The 14,564-nt window shown below is 43.7% G+C and overlaps 1 long non-coding RNA gene across 1 annotated transcript in view; it reads right to left on the bottom strand.

Moving 5' to 3' along the window:
• Positions 1 to 1,304, bottom strand: part of LOC140453327 (uncharacterized) — a 43,501-nt gene extending 42,197 nt beyond the window's left edge. The window contains exon 1 of the long non-coding RNA XR_011952366.1: positions 1,186 to 1,304. This is a non-coding gene — a long non-coding RNA (uncharacterized lncRNA). The remainder of the gene's footprint in view (positions 1 to 1,185) is intronic.
• Positions 1,305 to 14,564: the final 13,260 nt, after the last annotated feature.

Genomic DNA, 14,564 nt, shown 5'->3' with positions numbered 1-14,564 from the left:
GAAGAGTGGGCAGAGAATATAGTTATCGAAGGGGATGTTAATCAACTGGGCCAGTGGGCCAAGGAATGAAAGATGGAGTTTAATTCAGGTGTTGAATTTAGTTCAGACAAACCAGGGAGGACGAATACAGTTAATGGTTGGGCCCTGCACAGTGTTGTCGAACAGACAGGGACCAAGAAGTGCAGTTACATTGTTCCTTGGAAGTGGCATCACAGGGGGACAGGGCGGGGAAAGCAGCATTTGGGACACTTGACATCAGTGGCCAGAGCATTGAGTACATAAGTTGGAGATATTTGTAACATTGTTGTCAATATTTCTCCTAGGCAGAGGAGGCCACGAGGTGACGTTATAAAGGTTTATGAAACCATGTAGGGCCAAAGTAAGGTGAATAGCCAAGGGTAGGTGAGTCCAAAGCTAGAGTCATAAACGTGCGGTGACAGAGCAAGGATTTAAAGAGGGAGCTGAGAGGCAACATTTTCCACAGAGGATGGTGCATGGATGGAATGGACTGCCAGAGGAAATGGTAAAAACAAGTACAATTACAACATGGAAAAGACACTCCGGCAGGTACATGGAGAGGAGAAGATTTGAAGGGATATGGGCCAAACACAGGCAAATGCAACTCATTCCATTTAGGAAACCGCAAACACAGAGTCATGCAGCACAGAAACAGACTCTATGTCTCCAGTTGTTGGAGGAGCAGACTATCGAGACAAGACATATTGTAAAGACTGAAGCAAGTTACATCGATATGGATAGTCGTCTGGACTGGAGGTTTCAAATCAGACAAATAATTGGTAAGAGGGGAGGGGATGACAGAGATAGGAACTGTTAAGGGAGTTAGAATGATTGAAGACACTGGTCCACAAGATGAGCCATAGATACAGTGTTGGAGAGGGAATAGGGAACAGAAAGATCCCAGGCAGTATTACCACCCTCTCATTGCAGGCCTGCATTCCCCTCTGTTATCCTGGTGCTCACCAAGACAGTAAACGTTTGGATTGAAAACTGGGAACTCCGGGTGCTGTCTCAGTACAAAAAAAACTTAAAGTAGAGGTGGTGATTGACCCTGAGATGTGTCTGTACTGTGCTCCCCCTCCAGCACTATGTCTATGTCATGTCTTGTTAGCTGATGTTTGGAGCCCTCTCATTGCTCTTTGCTCTGTGCACTGTGAGTGATCTTACCTGGCGGCAGGATTTATTAAAGGCTCCCGATCCCCCCTGACCTTTGTCTCTCTGGATGACCAATCATCTTCCCAACCAGCAGTTGGCAAGTCTATTGAGTCAGGAACTCGCCAAATACCTGTAGAAGACACAAAAATAAGCAGAATGGGAAATTAGACTGATGCTGTGAGGATTACAGATGTAGAATGGCACTGAGCCCACAGAGATCTGGAAAATCCCAGTCTCCAATCCTGGCCTGTACTGCCTCAACTCTCTGTAGTGGAGAATTCTGTTGGCTCAGGATCTGGAGTAGCTGCAAGAGTGAGAGACGCTGACAGAGGGATCAATTAGACCCACACAGTGAGTGATATTACCAGAGTTCAGGTTCAAACAATTGTGCAGGAAGAAAGGGGTTTGATTCATGTTGCACTGGGATATACAAACTGTGAGCAGGCGAAGTGATGGCCTAGTGGCATTATTGTGAGGCAATTTATCCAGAAACTTAGCAAGTGTTCTCTGGACACAGGTTCAAATCCCACCATTGCAAATTATTGAATGGGAATTAAATGCTTCAAAAAAGATGAAATTAAAAACCTGAAAGTGAGTATTCAACAATTAGTGATGTTAAGAAAAATCCATCGGGTGCATTCCTGTCTTTAGTGAAGTAATCAAAGATGGGACTGGGATATCACAGGTATTACATGAACAACAGCTGAGGGGGGGACAGGACAGGCAGCTCAATGTTCCAGGGGACAGATGCTGCAGGAAGGACAGAAGGGGAGCTGAGAGAGGAGGAGAGCTGCTGGTTCTGACTGGGTGATACATCCCAGCAGGACTGAGTGAGGATATTCCTGCAGGATCGCCCAGTGAAGCTGTGTTCGTGGAATTAATCAATAACAATGGGTCTTCCCTTTCCTCTGATTGTTCTACAGACCCCGAGAGCCCCGCCCTCCTGCACCTTGACCTTCTCAAGATGGTGGCCCTCAGGCCCGCGCTCCCTCTTCCCTCAAACAAATGGCGGCCGTGAACCTGGGCCCCTTCCTTGATCAGAGACCGCCACATCCTTACCCGGGCCTGGAGGGTCTTTTCAGGTTTTTTTTTAAGCTTTATCAGGGACTTGTGAAATCTCTCCGCTCCTTTCTCCCAGCGAGGCTCCCCTACACCGGCTCTGAGAGCTGCTTTCTGAAGCCGATCGCAGCCGCTGCCGGAAAAAACAGCTCCATGTCTCTCTCTCTCTGTCCTGACCAATGTGACACTCCGCATGCTCTGCATAGAAACCAAACCGCGCGTGCGCCAGAGGTTATCGGTGAGTTCATAGAGAATATTCATATCTGCACAGACTGATGGGCAAAATATTTGTCATTAACAATTGCTTTATCGAGTTACAGTGATAGAGATGTCTAGCATGCAAATAGATTGTCTGGTCCAAATCAACCATAACGGCCAGGTATGTAAATTACCAATCGTTCTGGGAGTTTGAAAAGAAGTTTCTTACCTCGAGTTATGCAAATCGATTTGAAATATGTACGTTATCAGATTTACATTTCAACTACAGGGTTTCTTAAAATCTCACATTGATTTATGAGAGCGATTTAATGCTCCACTATGTCGTGAGAATGATCAATCCTGCAAAATAGTTTGCTCTCTGACCAATCTTGAAGCGTTCACTCCCCGAGAATGCTTTGGCCCCGCTCCTCACTCACTGTGGTTTGAGGACCGGCCGCTACTCGGTCCTACTGTTCCGCCCCTTCTTCCCAATTGCAGAGTTGATTCAGGCGTGACTTAGCAGGCAAGGGACAAAGGAAGTTCAAGTCGATGTTTTGTGACGCGGTGAAATTATCCCGAATCTTGGACCGAGAGGCCTGGGTTCAATTCACAGCTTGTGCAGGTGTGTGTAACAACAACTTTTAGCAGGTTAATTAGGAAAAACAAGGGAAGTCAGGAACAGAGAGAAAACAATAGAAAATGCATGCAATGCGATGGGGCTCTCAATGCTCAGATGATTTGACTCTTTACTAAGCGTTTCAGGGTCCTAGTACAGACTGTTGCACTGCTCTTTGTGCACAACCAGATACCACGTTTGTGGGGCAAAATGTTGTGGTGGGATATAGAGGTGCTTTTCTGGAAGGCGTTCGTTTCTTGTGGTGAAAACAGTTGCGAAGGAGTGGGGTTTTGTATGGAGCTACCTGTCCCCCTCCTGTTGCAGCCTCTTATTATTATCTCTTGAAACTACCTCGTACATGGAGAAAGTGAGGACTGCAGATGCTGGAGATCAGAGCTGAAAAATGTGTTGCTGGAAAGGCGCAGCAGGTCAGGCAGCATTCTCTACCTCGTACATGTTTGGTAGAGATCAGTGACAATTCGTAAGCTCACAATACAAGATTCATCACTCCGTTTAAGACAGTAAAAATCTCTTGTAGCACAATAGCCAGAGAACAACACAGCGCAGAACAGGCCCTTCAATCCTTGATGTTGCGCCGACCTGTGAACTATTCTCAGCTCGTCCCCCTACACTATCCCAAAATCACCCATGTGCTTATCTAAAGGATTGTTTAAATCTCACTAATGTAGCTGTGTTAACTATATTAGTAGTAGTGCATTCCACACCCTAACCAGTCTCTGAGTAAAGAACCTGCCTCTGACATCTGTCTTAAATCTATCACCCCTTAATTTGTAGTTATGCCCCCTCATACACACTGATGTCATCTTCCTAGGAAAAAGACTTTCACTGTCTACCCTATTTAAGCCTCTGATCATCTTGCATGTCTCTATCAAATCCTCTCTTAGCCGCCTTCTTGCCAATGAGAACACGTTCAAATTGCTCAACCTTTCCTCATAAGACCTTCTCTCCAGACATCCTGGTAAATCTCCTCTGCACCTCTTCCAATGCTTCCAAATTCTTCCCAAAATATGGGCACCAGAACTGTGCACAGTATTCCAAATATTGCCGCACCAGTGTTTTGTATAGTTGCAGCATGATATTGTGGTTCCAGAACTCAATCCACCTACAAATGAACCCTAACAAACTGTATGCCACCTTAACAGTACTGTACACCTGGGTGGCAACTTTCAGGCATCTATGGACTCCAACATCCCTCTGCACATCTACATTACCAAGAATGTTTCCATTGACCCAGTACTCTGTCTTCCTGTTATTCTTCCCAAAGTGCATCACCTCACATTTAGCTGCATTGAACTCCATTTGCTACCCTTCAGCCCAATTCTGCAGTTTATCCAAGTCCCCCTGCAACCTGTAATATTCTTCCACACTGTCCACTACTCCACTGACTTTCATGTCGTCTGCAAATTTGCCAATCCATCCACCTATGCCTATATCTAATACTTTTATAAAAAATTGCAATCAACAGTGGTCCCAAAACAGATCCTTGTGACACACCACTAATAACTGCACTGGAGGCTGATTATTTTCCATCATCCACCACTCGCTGCCTTCTTTCAGGACAGCCAGTTTCTAATCCAAACTGCTAAATCACACTCAATTCCACGTCGCTGCATTTTATCTAAGAGCCTACCATTTGGAACCTTATCAAAGGCTTTACTGAAGTCCATGTATACCACGTCAACTGCCCTACCCTCATCTATATGCTTGGTCACCATCTCAAAAATACTCAATGAAGTTTGTGAGATACGACCTGCCCTTGACGAAATCATATTGACAATCTGAAATCATATTGTTGTTTGCCAGATGATTACAAATAGTGTCTCTTATAATCGTTTCCAAAACCTTTCCTACAACAGAAGTAAGGGTCACTGGTATATAATTACCTGGGTCATCTCAACTGTCCTTCTTGATCAAGGGCATAAGATTTGCAAACATCCAGTCCCATAGTACTGAACCTGTAGGCAATGACGACTCAATATCAAAGCCGAAGTATTTGCTATCTTCTCCCTAACTTCCCAGAAAGTCCACAGATAAATCCCATCCAGCCCAGGGGACTTGTCTACTTTCAATCCTTCGAGAATTGATAACGCCTGTTCGTAACTAACCTCGATCCTTTCTCGTTTAACATCTTCTACCTCATTATTGTCTGCAATATTCTCATTTTCCTGAGTGACAACCAATGAGAAATATTCGTTTAGCACGTTTCCGATTTCCATAGTGTCCACACTCAACTTCCCACTTCTGTCTTTGATTGGCCCTATTCCTACCTTATCCTTTATTCCTCACATACCTATAGAAAGCTTTAGGGTTCTCCTTTATTCTATTCACTAAAGACTGCTCGTGTCCTCTCTTTGCTCTTCTTAACTCTCTTTAAATCCTTCCTAGCTGATCTGTAAGTCTCCATCGCCTCATCTGTACCATTTGCCTCATCAACACATAAGCCTCCTACTTCTTCTTAACAAGAGATGCAATTTTTGTGGTAAACCACAGTTCCCTTACCTTATCACTTCCTCTCTGCCTGACAGGGACATACCTATCAAGGACACGCAATATCTGTTCCTTAAACCAGCTCCACATTTCCAGTGTCTGAAGCCACTGCATTTTGCTACCCCATTCTATGCATCCTAATTCTTGCTGAATTGCATTATAATTGCCACTGCCCCCATCAATAATTCTTCAGCTGTTGCATGTACCTATCACTTTCCATCGCTAAACTAAACATAACTGAATTTTAATCACTCTCTCCAAAGTGCTCACCTACAACTAAATCAAACACCTCGTCCAGGTCATGACCAAGCGCCAGATCCAATGTGGCCTCCCCTCTTGTTGGCCCTTCGACATACTGTGTCAGGAAACTCTCCTGTACACATTGGACAAAAACTGATCCATCCGACATACTAGAGTTATAGCATTTTCAGTCAATGTTTGGGAAGTTAAAGTCCCCCATAATGACCACCATTTTACTTTCACTCCTACCCAGTGTAATTTTGCTAATCCTCTCTTCCCCCTCCCTGGAACTCTGCAGCAGCCGATATAAAAATCCAAGCAGTGTGACCTCCCTTCTCCTGTTTCTAACCTCAGCGCACACTACTTCAGTAGACAAGTCCTCATCAAAAGTTCCCTCAGCCACCGTTATACTATCCTTGACTAACATGACATGCATGGGCCCATTGCGGTGTTTCAAACTCCATGAGGCAGCCATACTCTGTATGACAGACAGATTCAGTCTGCAACCTCCTCTGTCCTTAAGAACTTATGCACTGCCTGCGCTCCTCGATTTCCCCATTGCACGTTCCCTTTCCAACCCACCCCACCTGCATCGCTCCACAATTGGAGCTGCCAAGGATAGAAGTCTGTGTAATACCCTCCCTAACCTTCTCTATCCTCTTTTAAGATGTAATTTAAAATCATTCTCTTTAATCAATGCTTTGATCATCCATGAAGCACCTTAGGAGGTTTGCTATTGTGAAAGATTCCATACAATGCAAGCAGTTGTTTTTATTGCCATACATTAGGAGAAACAGGAATGATGCTTTCAAAATTCTAACAAGAAAGTCATTGATAGGCACAGTGTGTAGGCCAAATAATAACGTCACGTTGGGATGGGCAAGAAACAAAAAAATAACTAAAGCCTATAAAAATGGCATGTCTATTACCATGGGTGATTTTAATCTACATGTAGATTGGTCGAACCAGCTCAGTCAGGGTAGCCGTGAGGAGTTCATTAAGTGTATCCATGATAGTTTTTTTGAACAGTATGAAATGGAACTGACAAGGAGCAAGCTATCCAAGATCTGGCACCTGTGCAATGAGACAGGAATAATTAATGACCTCAGTGTTAGGGATCCTCTTGGAAGAAGTGATCACTGTATGGTTGATGTTAGAACACATATGAAGAGTGTAAAGATAAAATCTAATAACTTGGTCCTGTGCTTGAACACGGGGAACTAAAATAGAATGAGGGAGAACCTGGATAAAGTAGACTGGAAACAAAGATTTTATGGTGGGACAGTTGATGAGCAGTGAAAGATTTTCAAAGACATTTTAGGAAGTGCTCAGCAAAGGCATATTCCAGTGAAAAGGAAGGACTGTAAGAAAAGGCGGTGGACAAAAGATAGGGAATTCTACACCAGTTAGTTTATTCTCTGATGTGGGAAAGATGCTTCGGTCTATTATCAGGGAAGAAATAGCAGGGAATCTCGATAGAAATTGTCCCATTGGACTGACAGAGCATGGATTCATGAAGGGCAGGTCATGCTTGACAAATCGTTTGGAATTCTATAAAGACATTTCGAGCAAGGTGGACAACGGGGACCCAGTGGATGCGGTGTGCCTGGATTTCCAAAAGGCCTTCATCAAGGTGCTGTGCAAGAGGCTGTTGCATTATATAAGGGTGCATGGGATAGAGTATTATCATGGATAGAAGATTGGTTGATTAACAGGAAGCAAAGAGTGGGGATAAATAAGCCTTATTCTGGCTGGCAATCAGTAACTAGTAGCGTGCCTCTTGGATCAGTGTTGGGACTGCAATTATTTACAATTGATACAGATGATTTGGCGTTGGGGACCACATGTAGGGTGTCAAAGCTGCATATGACACTAAGATAAGTAGCAGAACAAAGTGTGCGGAGGACTGGGAAACTTTGCAGAGGAACTGAGATACATTGAGTGAGTGGGCAATGGTTTGGCAAGTGGAATATTATGTTCATAAATGTAAAGTCATACTCTTTGGTTGGAGTAATATTAGTAAAAAGATTATTACTTGAATTTTTAAAAAATGCATTATTTGCTATGCAGAGGCACCTGAACATCCTTCTGTATGAGGGTTGGTCACCAGGTACAACAATAAATTCAGAAGGCAAATGGAATATTGTCCTTCATTGCTGAAGGGATTGTGTTTAAAAGCAGAGGTGGGCTATAGTGGATGCTGGTGAGCCCACACCTGGAGTACTGCATGTAGTTTTTATCTCCTTTCTTGCTCAAGGATGTACTGGCACTAGAGGGGGTGCAGAGGAGGTTAACTATGTTGACTCCGGAGGTGAGGCGTTCGGCTTAACAGAGACTGAGTAGATTGGGATTATATTCATTGGAATTCAGAAGAATGGAAAGATATAAAATAATGAATGGAATGGATAAAATAGAAGTAGAGAGGATGTTTCCACTGGCAGGTGAAGCTAGGATAAGAGGGCATTGCCTCAAGATTAGAGGCAGCAAATTTAGGACTGAATTGAGAAGGAACTTCTTGACTTCGATGGAATGCATTGCCCAGCGAAATAGTTGATGCTAGTTCAGTAAACGTTTTTAAAGCTAAGTTAGTTTTATTTAAAAAAGAAATAATTAATTAAGGAATATGGTAAGAACGTGGGTAAATGGTTCTGCAGCCACAAGATGATCAGCCATGATCTTATTGAATGGTAGAGCAGGCTCGAAGGGCAGGATGGCCTTCTCCTTTTCCTAGATATTTTGTTCTTATATTATGCATGCCTCTGTCACTCGTGACTTGGAGGTGCTGGTGTTGGATTAGGATGGACAAAATTAAAATTCACAGAACACCAGGTTATAGTCCAACAGGTTTATTTGGAAGCACTATTTTGCCGGTCCTTCATCAGGTGGTTGTGTGATTTTTAACTTTGTCCCTCACTCTTGTAACTGAGAAACAGCAACAAAAGCCACGAAGCAGTGCGCAAGCTCCAGCCAACAGTTGGTATTGTAGACAATGAAGAAGGTTATCTCAAAGTACAGTGGGAAATTGATCAGATGGGCCAATGGGCTGAGGACAGGCAGATACGATTTAATTTAGATAGATTAGGTTAGGATATCTGGTTGGCATCGACAGGTTGGACCGAAGAAGTGATTGATGTCAGCGGCGGACCAATGGAAAGGCAGGGGCGGAGCTGGAGGACCTGGCGGGGCAGTTGGTCCTCCGGCCAATCAGTGAATAAAGGCGGAACTAGACTATATCACGTGATCATCCTCGGGGTGGGTGCGGATGTTCGGAATGTGTGCGCGCGGAGTGCTGTCGGTAAGGAAATAAATAAACAGCAGGAAACGGGAGGGAAATGGTGTTCTTATGGTCTGAGAGATTTTACAAACATTTGCTGCACATCGGAAAATACAAATTTGAAACTTACAGTTCCGTTTTTGCAGCAAATGGGAAGATGCCTCGTTGAGTCATCTGCCCGAGTGAGCACCGCCATCTTTATTTGTGGCAATGATTCACTGGACACGTGCGCGGCCGCCAGCTTTGTAGGGGGCAAAATTCAGAGGGATGTATGTACAGCCTTCCCTGGTAAAAAGAGTCATAGGGCAGGATTTCCACAGCATATTCAAACCCAGAGAAATGTATTTTTTTCTGGATTTGTTTCGTCATTCATTTAAATGATTTGGATGTGAATAGAGGCCGTATAGTTAGTAAGTTTGCAGGTGACACCAAAATTGGAGGTATTGTGGACAATGAATAAGGTTATCTCAGAGTACAGTGGGATATTGATCAGATGGGCCAATGGGCTGAGGACAGGCAGATAGGATTTAATTTAGGTAGATTAGATTAGGATATCTGGTTGGCATAGGTTGGACCGAAGAAGTCTGTTTCTGTGCTAGACATCTTTGACTGTGGGATCATAAAAGTGAACTCTGCTCTGGTTCACCTCTGGGTTCTCTGATGTCCACTTGTTCATTATCTAGCTTCCTCAGTCTCTCATGGGGAGATTTTTGCTCTGTATACTATTTTACTATGACTTTCACAGCTGCTTTGTAAGTGACTTGAAAAATGTAGAGCTGGAAAAACACAGCAGGCCAGGCAGCATCCGAGGAGCAGGCGGATCAACGTTTCGGGCATAAGCCCTTCTTCAGGAATGTAAATGAATTGTTCACTGCTGCCTGGCTCCTGACCGTATGATGTTCCATTATCAGTTTATTTTTTCCACAATATCTTTGACAGTCAAGAATTCTTTTATCCAATAAGCGAGTGCATTTTCCTTCAATTTTCTGACAGTCAAATTCTGCACCATTTTCATTCCCTGTAATTCATATTGCACTCCCTGAAACATCAACTGTGTATTTCTCCTTCCACAAAAGCCAGTGATCAATGCCAAAGCCTTTTTGCCTGTGGAGAGGGTGATGTTTGACTTCCTTGTACTGCTGCAGTTTGTATGGTGAAGGTTGTTGGGTAAGAGACATTACAGATTATTCACTCAGTGATATTGAAGAGTAGACGATATCTGTACAAATCATCATGGTTTTAATTTCACAAAAATATTATTGAGAAGTTTTGACATAAGGCTACAGATGGAGAATATTGTGTCCAGTGACCAAAACCATTGCCAAATAAGCAGTTTTTCAAGAATGCCTTAAAGGAAGAAAGTAGATCTTAGAGGGTTAGAGTGGGGATTCCAGAACATGTTCCCTTGGAGTCTATAGAAACCGTCACACAGGTGAACTCAAAAATAAACACATCATTGAGAGTCTGAACTAAAATGAGATATTATTGAGATATGAAAGGGTGTGTGGTGCAGGAATTAATTCAAAGGTGCGATAGTAAATTGTTGTTGCTTACAAATGGGAGTCTTTTGATTGATCGGCAAGTTTTGGTACAAGTGAGCACTTCAGCAGTAGAGTTTTCAATATTCTTGAGATTATAGGGAGGGTGAATGTGGGATACTGGCCAGGAGTGGGTTTAGATAATGAAATCTAGAGTCAACAAAAGGAATGAATGAGAGTTTCAGCAAATGAGCTGAGACTGTGGTGAGGTCAGGTGATATCACTGAAGTCGAAATAGTGGACTTGGAGGGGGGCTGGCCTGTCATACTCACCTCATTCAGCTGTTTGTCAGTTTGTGAATCAAGTCAGTAACAAGCTCAGGAACTGAGTGGCCCTGGCAGAACCCAAACTGGGCATCGCTGAGCAGGTTATTGCTGAGCAGCTGTGTGACAGCACTGTTGATGACACCTTCCATCAATTCACTGCTGAGCGAGTGTGGACTGATAGAGGGGAATTGGCTGAGTTGGATCTGCCCTGTGTTTTTGTGTTGGAACATCCCTGTGCAATGTTCCACAAAGTCAAGCTGGAACAGTACTTGTCTTGTTGGGCAGCAGGTTCTGGAGCCAACAGCCAACAGTATTATTGCCAGAATATTGGCAGGGCCCATACCTTTACACTACTTATTTCAAATCAGATCAAGAAATGGATGAGTTTTAAACCAAGTCGATTCATATCTGTGATGTCAGGGACCAATGGAGAAGGCTCATCTACTTGGCACTGCTGGCTGAAAATCGCTGCTAATGCTGTCCTCTTATCTGTTGCATGAATGTGTGAGACCCCTCCATCGGTAAGGGTGGGGATATCTGTGATGTTTCCTCCAGTGAGTTGTTTAATTGTCCATCACTATTCTTGGTGTGGCAGAGCTGCAGAACTCCGATCTAATCTGTTGGTTATGGGATCACTTAGTTCTATTTGGTGTTGCTTGTGCTGTTTGGCATGCAGGTTTGGTAGCTGCACCAGGTTGGCACCTCATTTTTAGGTATGCCTGGTACTGCTCCTGACATGCACTCCTGCATTCACCATTGAACCAGGGTTGATTCCCCTGGCTTGATGTTCATGGTTAAGTGGGGGATATCAGGCCATGAGATTTCAGATTGGGCTGGAGTACAGTTCTGCTGCTGTTGTTGGCCCACAGTGAGACAGAAGTTGGAGGGTCAAGAGGGCTGATTGTGTGGTTGTATTTGCCAGTGCATTGGTAGATGTAATGTGGTCCATCCAGTTTCATTCCTTTGTTGAGACTGTGCAGTGATTAATGAGTGACTTGATGGGCCACTGTCGGGTTTCTTTCCCTCAAGGACATTGTCAATGGCAGAAAAAACATCCCCAATGGTTCCATGGCAAAGAGTAGATTCTTCATTCCATTTATTTTTTTCTTGAATTCAGAGCCACCCTCTACCGATTTGGGATTCAAACCTGAACTTCAGTTGTATATTTTAATATTCTTGATAAATGATAAATATGTCAGGTTTGTTCACTTATTTTTAGAATCACTATCACAGGTTTTGTTTATTGTTTTGGAAATAAAAACACTGTCCATTATCCTGTCTCCTCCATCCTCCCCCCCCCCCCCCCCCAACAACAAGAGTGAGGAGCACGTGGAGATTCTCTGTCAATAACATTGAGACAATCCAATCAGCTGCCTCTGCTTCTTTCCTCCCTCTCCACTAGCCCACCGAGCCACACTGCCTCACAAGGGTGCTCCTCATTTTAGTCCTAAACTTGCATTTCCTCGAGTCCCTTGTCAAGCCTTATTAGAGGTCATCTTGACCATTTACCCTAGTGTAGCTAAATCATGGACATTCCAAATCTCTGTCTCATCCTCCTGCTTGTCACCGCACTCCCTCCCTCCCTCCCTCCACCACCGCCCCCACCTTGCAATTCACAGATATTGTTCCATGATCTGTCTGTCTTTTCTGGTTATGTCCTTCTCTCCCATTCTGCTAAAACCTAATATTTGACCTCACCATCATTGGAAAATCCTGCTCCGTCTCCACTCTCCCTTTCCTTTCTGAATTCATTGTATTTGGTGTCCCTCCACGATCTATCCTTAGTTCGTCCTGTTTCTCACCTACACACTGCCAGGAGGTGACATTGTCCAAAAGCACCGTGTTAGGTTTCACATGTACACTGACAATGCCCAGCTCTCCCTCCCCATCATCCCTCTCCATTACTCCACGGTTACTCAGTTATCAAACTGCTTACCACGCTTCGATTAGCTGCAATTCCCTCCAATGAAACACTGTAATTGTTAAACCCATTGCCTTCAGTTGTTATTCCAAATACATTTTCCTTCCTGCTGTGTCCCTCCCTCTCACTGGGAAGTGTCTGAGGCAGAACTACATTCTTCACAATATTGCTTTCATCTCTGACCCCAAGGTGACCTCCTGATCAGACATCTACACAATCACAAACACCAGGATTTCCAATCTCTTAAACGTTGCTTGTCCCCCTTCTCACCCCAGCTCCATTGCTACTGAAACCCCTTACCTGCGTCGGTGTTGCCTTTAACTTGACAAATCTGAAACAGCACCCTTAATTCCGCGACTGACCCAGAATCTGGTTCAAGACTCACCCGTAATGGGACACATCCTCTCCATATTTACCCTGTCAAACCTTGACAGAATCCTGTATGTTTCAAAGAGATCACCTCTCATTCTTCCAAAGTCCAGTTAGTATATTCCCAACTTATTCAGCCTTTGCTTACAGGATAATCCCTTCAAAACAGGGATCATCCCAATGGATCTTCTCTGAAATACCTCCAATAAACTGCTCTATTTCATGAACTAAAGTGACCAAATCTGTTCACGTTACTCCAGTTGTGGTCTCACTCGCCATTTGTTTAGTTGCCCTAAGATATATATTCCAAACTCTTTGAAATAAGGGACAGCATTCCATTCTCTTTCCTGATTCCATGTTGTAACTATGTGCTCGCTTTCTGTGTTTCCTGCTCATTTTCCCCCAGTCCCTTTGTGGTGCAGCTTTCTACAGTTTATCCCAAGTTATACTCTATTTGCCAACTTGTTGCCCAGGTATACTGTAAATATCTCTCTGTAAACTGTTTATAACCTTTTGGAACTTTCCTGTTATGCCTTTTCTAGGAGATTTCCCCCCTCATTATTTGAAACATGTACTGTGAGCACTGGGCAGTGGGAAGCATGCTCAGTTGCTATCTTTCAGGGATACTCTGTTTCATGACTGGGAGGAGCTTGCTGCCCATTGGTCAGAATGGAGACAACTTGCCCATCAAGGTGCATGAGCCTTTCACACCCCATGTCTTATTGAGGAGGCACAGGGGCAGAATGGAAGGAAAGAAAAGGAAGCAAATCCTGCTCTCCATATCTCACTGAATCTTGGAACATTCTGTCCCATGTTGAGTCACATGAAGTCCCAAGGTGGAAACTCATAGAAACCCACATAGATCTGTCCTTGAATTGCCTGCTAACCTCCACCAGGGGTAATGTGTACAGTCCTCCTGGGCCAGGAGGAGGGGATTGTATGAGTTTCAAACTTGAACTGACAGTGACGGATTTTATAAACTTGTATTACAGCAGATATTCAGATGGTAATTTCAGTCATTGTAACGCCAAACTCTGACAGAATTACTCAATACATCAGGCCCTGGATATTCGTATTGTGTGAGAGTATTGTGTTCCAGATCAATACCATTTGCTGAATAAAAGTTCTCCTTTGAATCAAACCATCCTCTCAATAGATCTTCCCAAATCTTCAACATGTGTCCAGTAATCCTTGTATAATGAGCTGAAGGGTCTAAGGTTTATTATAATATGTAACTTTTGTAAACCGCTTTGTCACAGCTCCCCAAATTTCCTTTGCTACAAGGAGAGCACACTCAGTTTTTCTAAACTGCTGATTCCCCAATGTCTGGTTGCTCTCTATAAGGTTCACATCGGGATTGTATTGGAACATTCTCCACTTGCCTGCATCAGTGCACACCCTT

This window comes from Chiloscyllium punctatum, chromosome 27 (genome assembly GCF_047496795.1).
Source record: "Chiloscyllium punctatum isolate Juve2018m chromosome 27, sChiPun1.3, whole genome shotgun sequence".
In the NCBI taxonomy this organism is placed as follows: Eukaryota; Metazoa; Chordata; class Chondrichthyes; order Orectolobiformes; family Hemiscylliidae; genus Chiloscyllium; species Chiloscyllium punctatum.
Note: the sequence above shows the minus strand (reverse complement) of the source record. Positions and strands in the feature narration are given on the sequence as shown.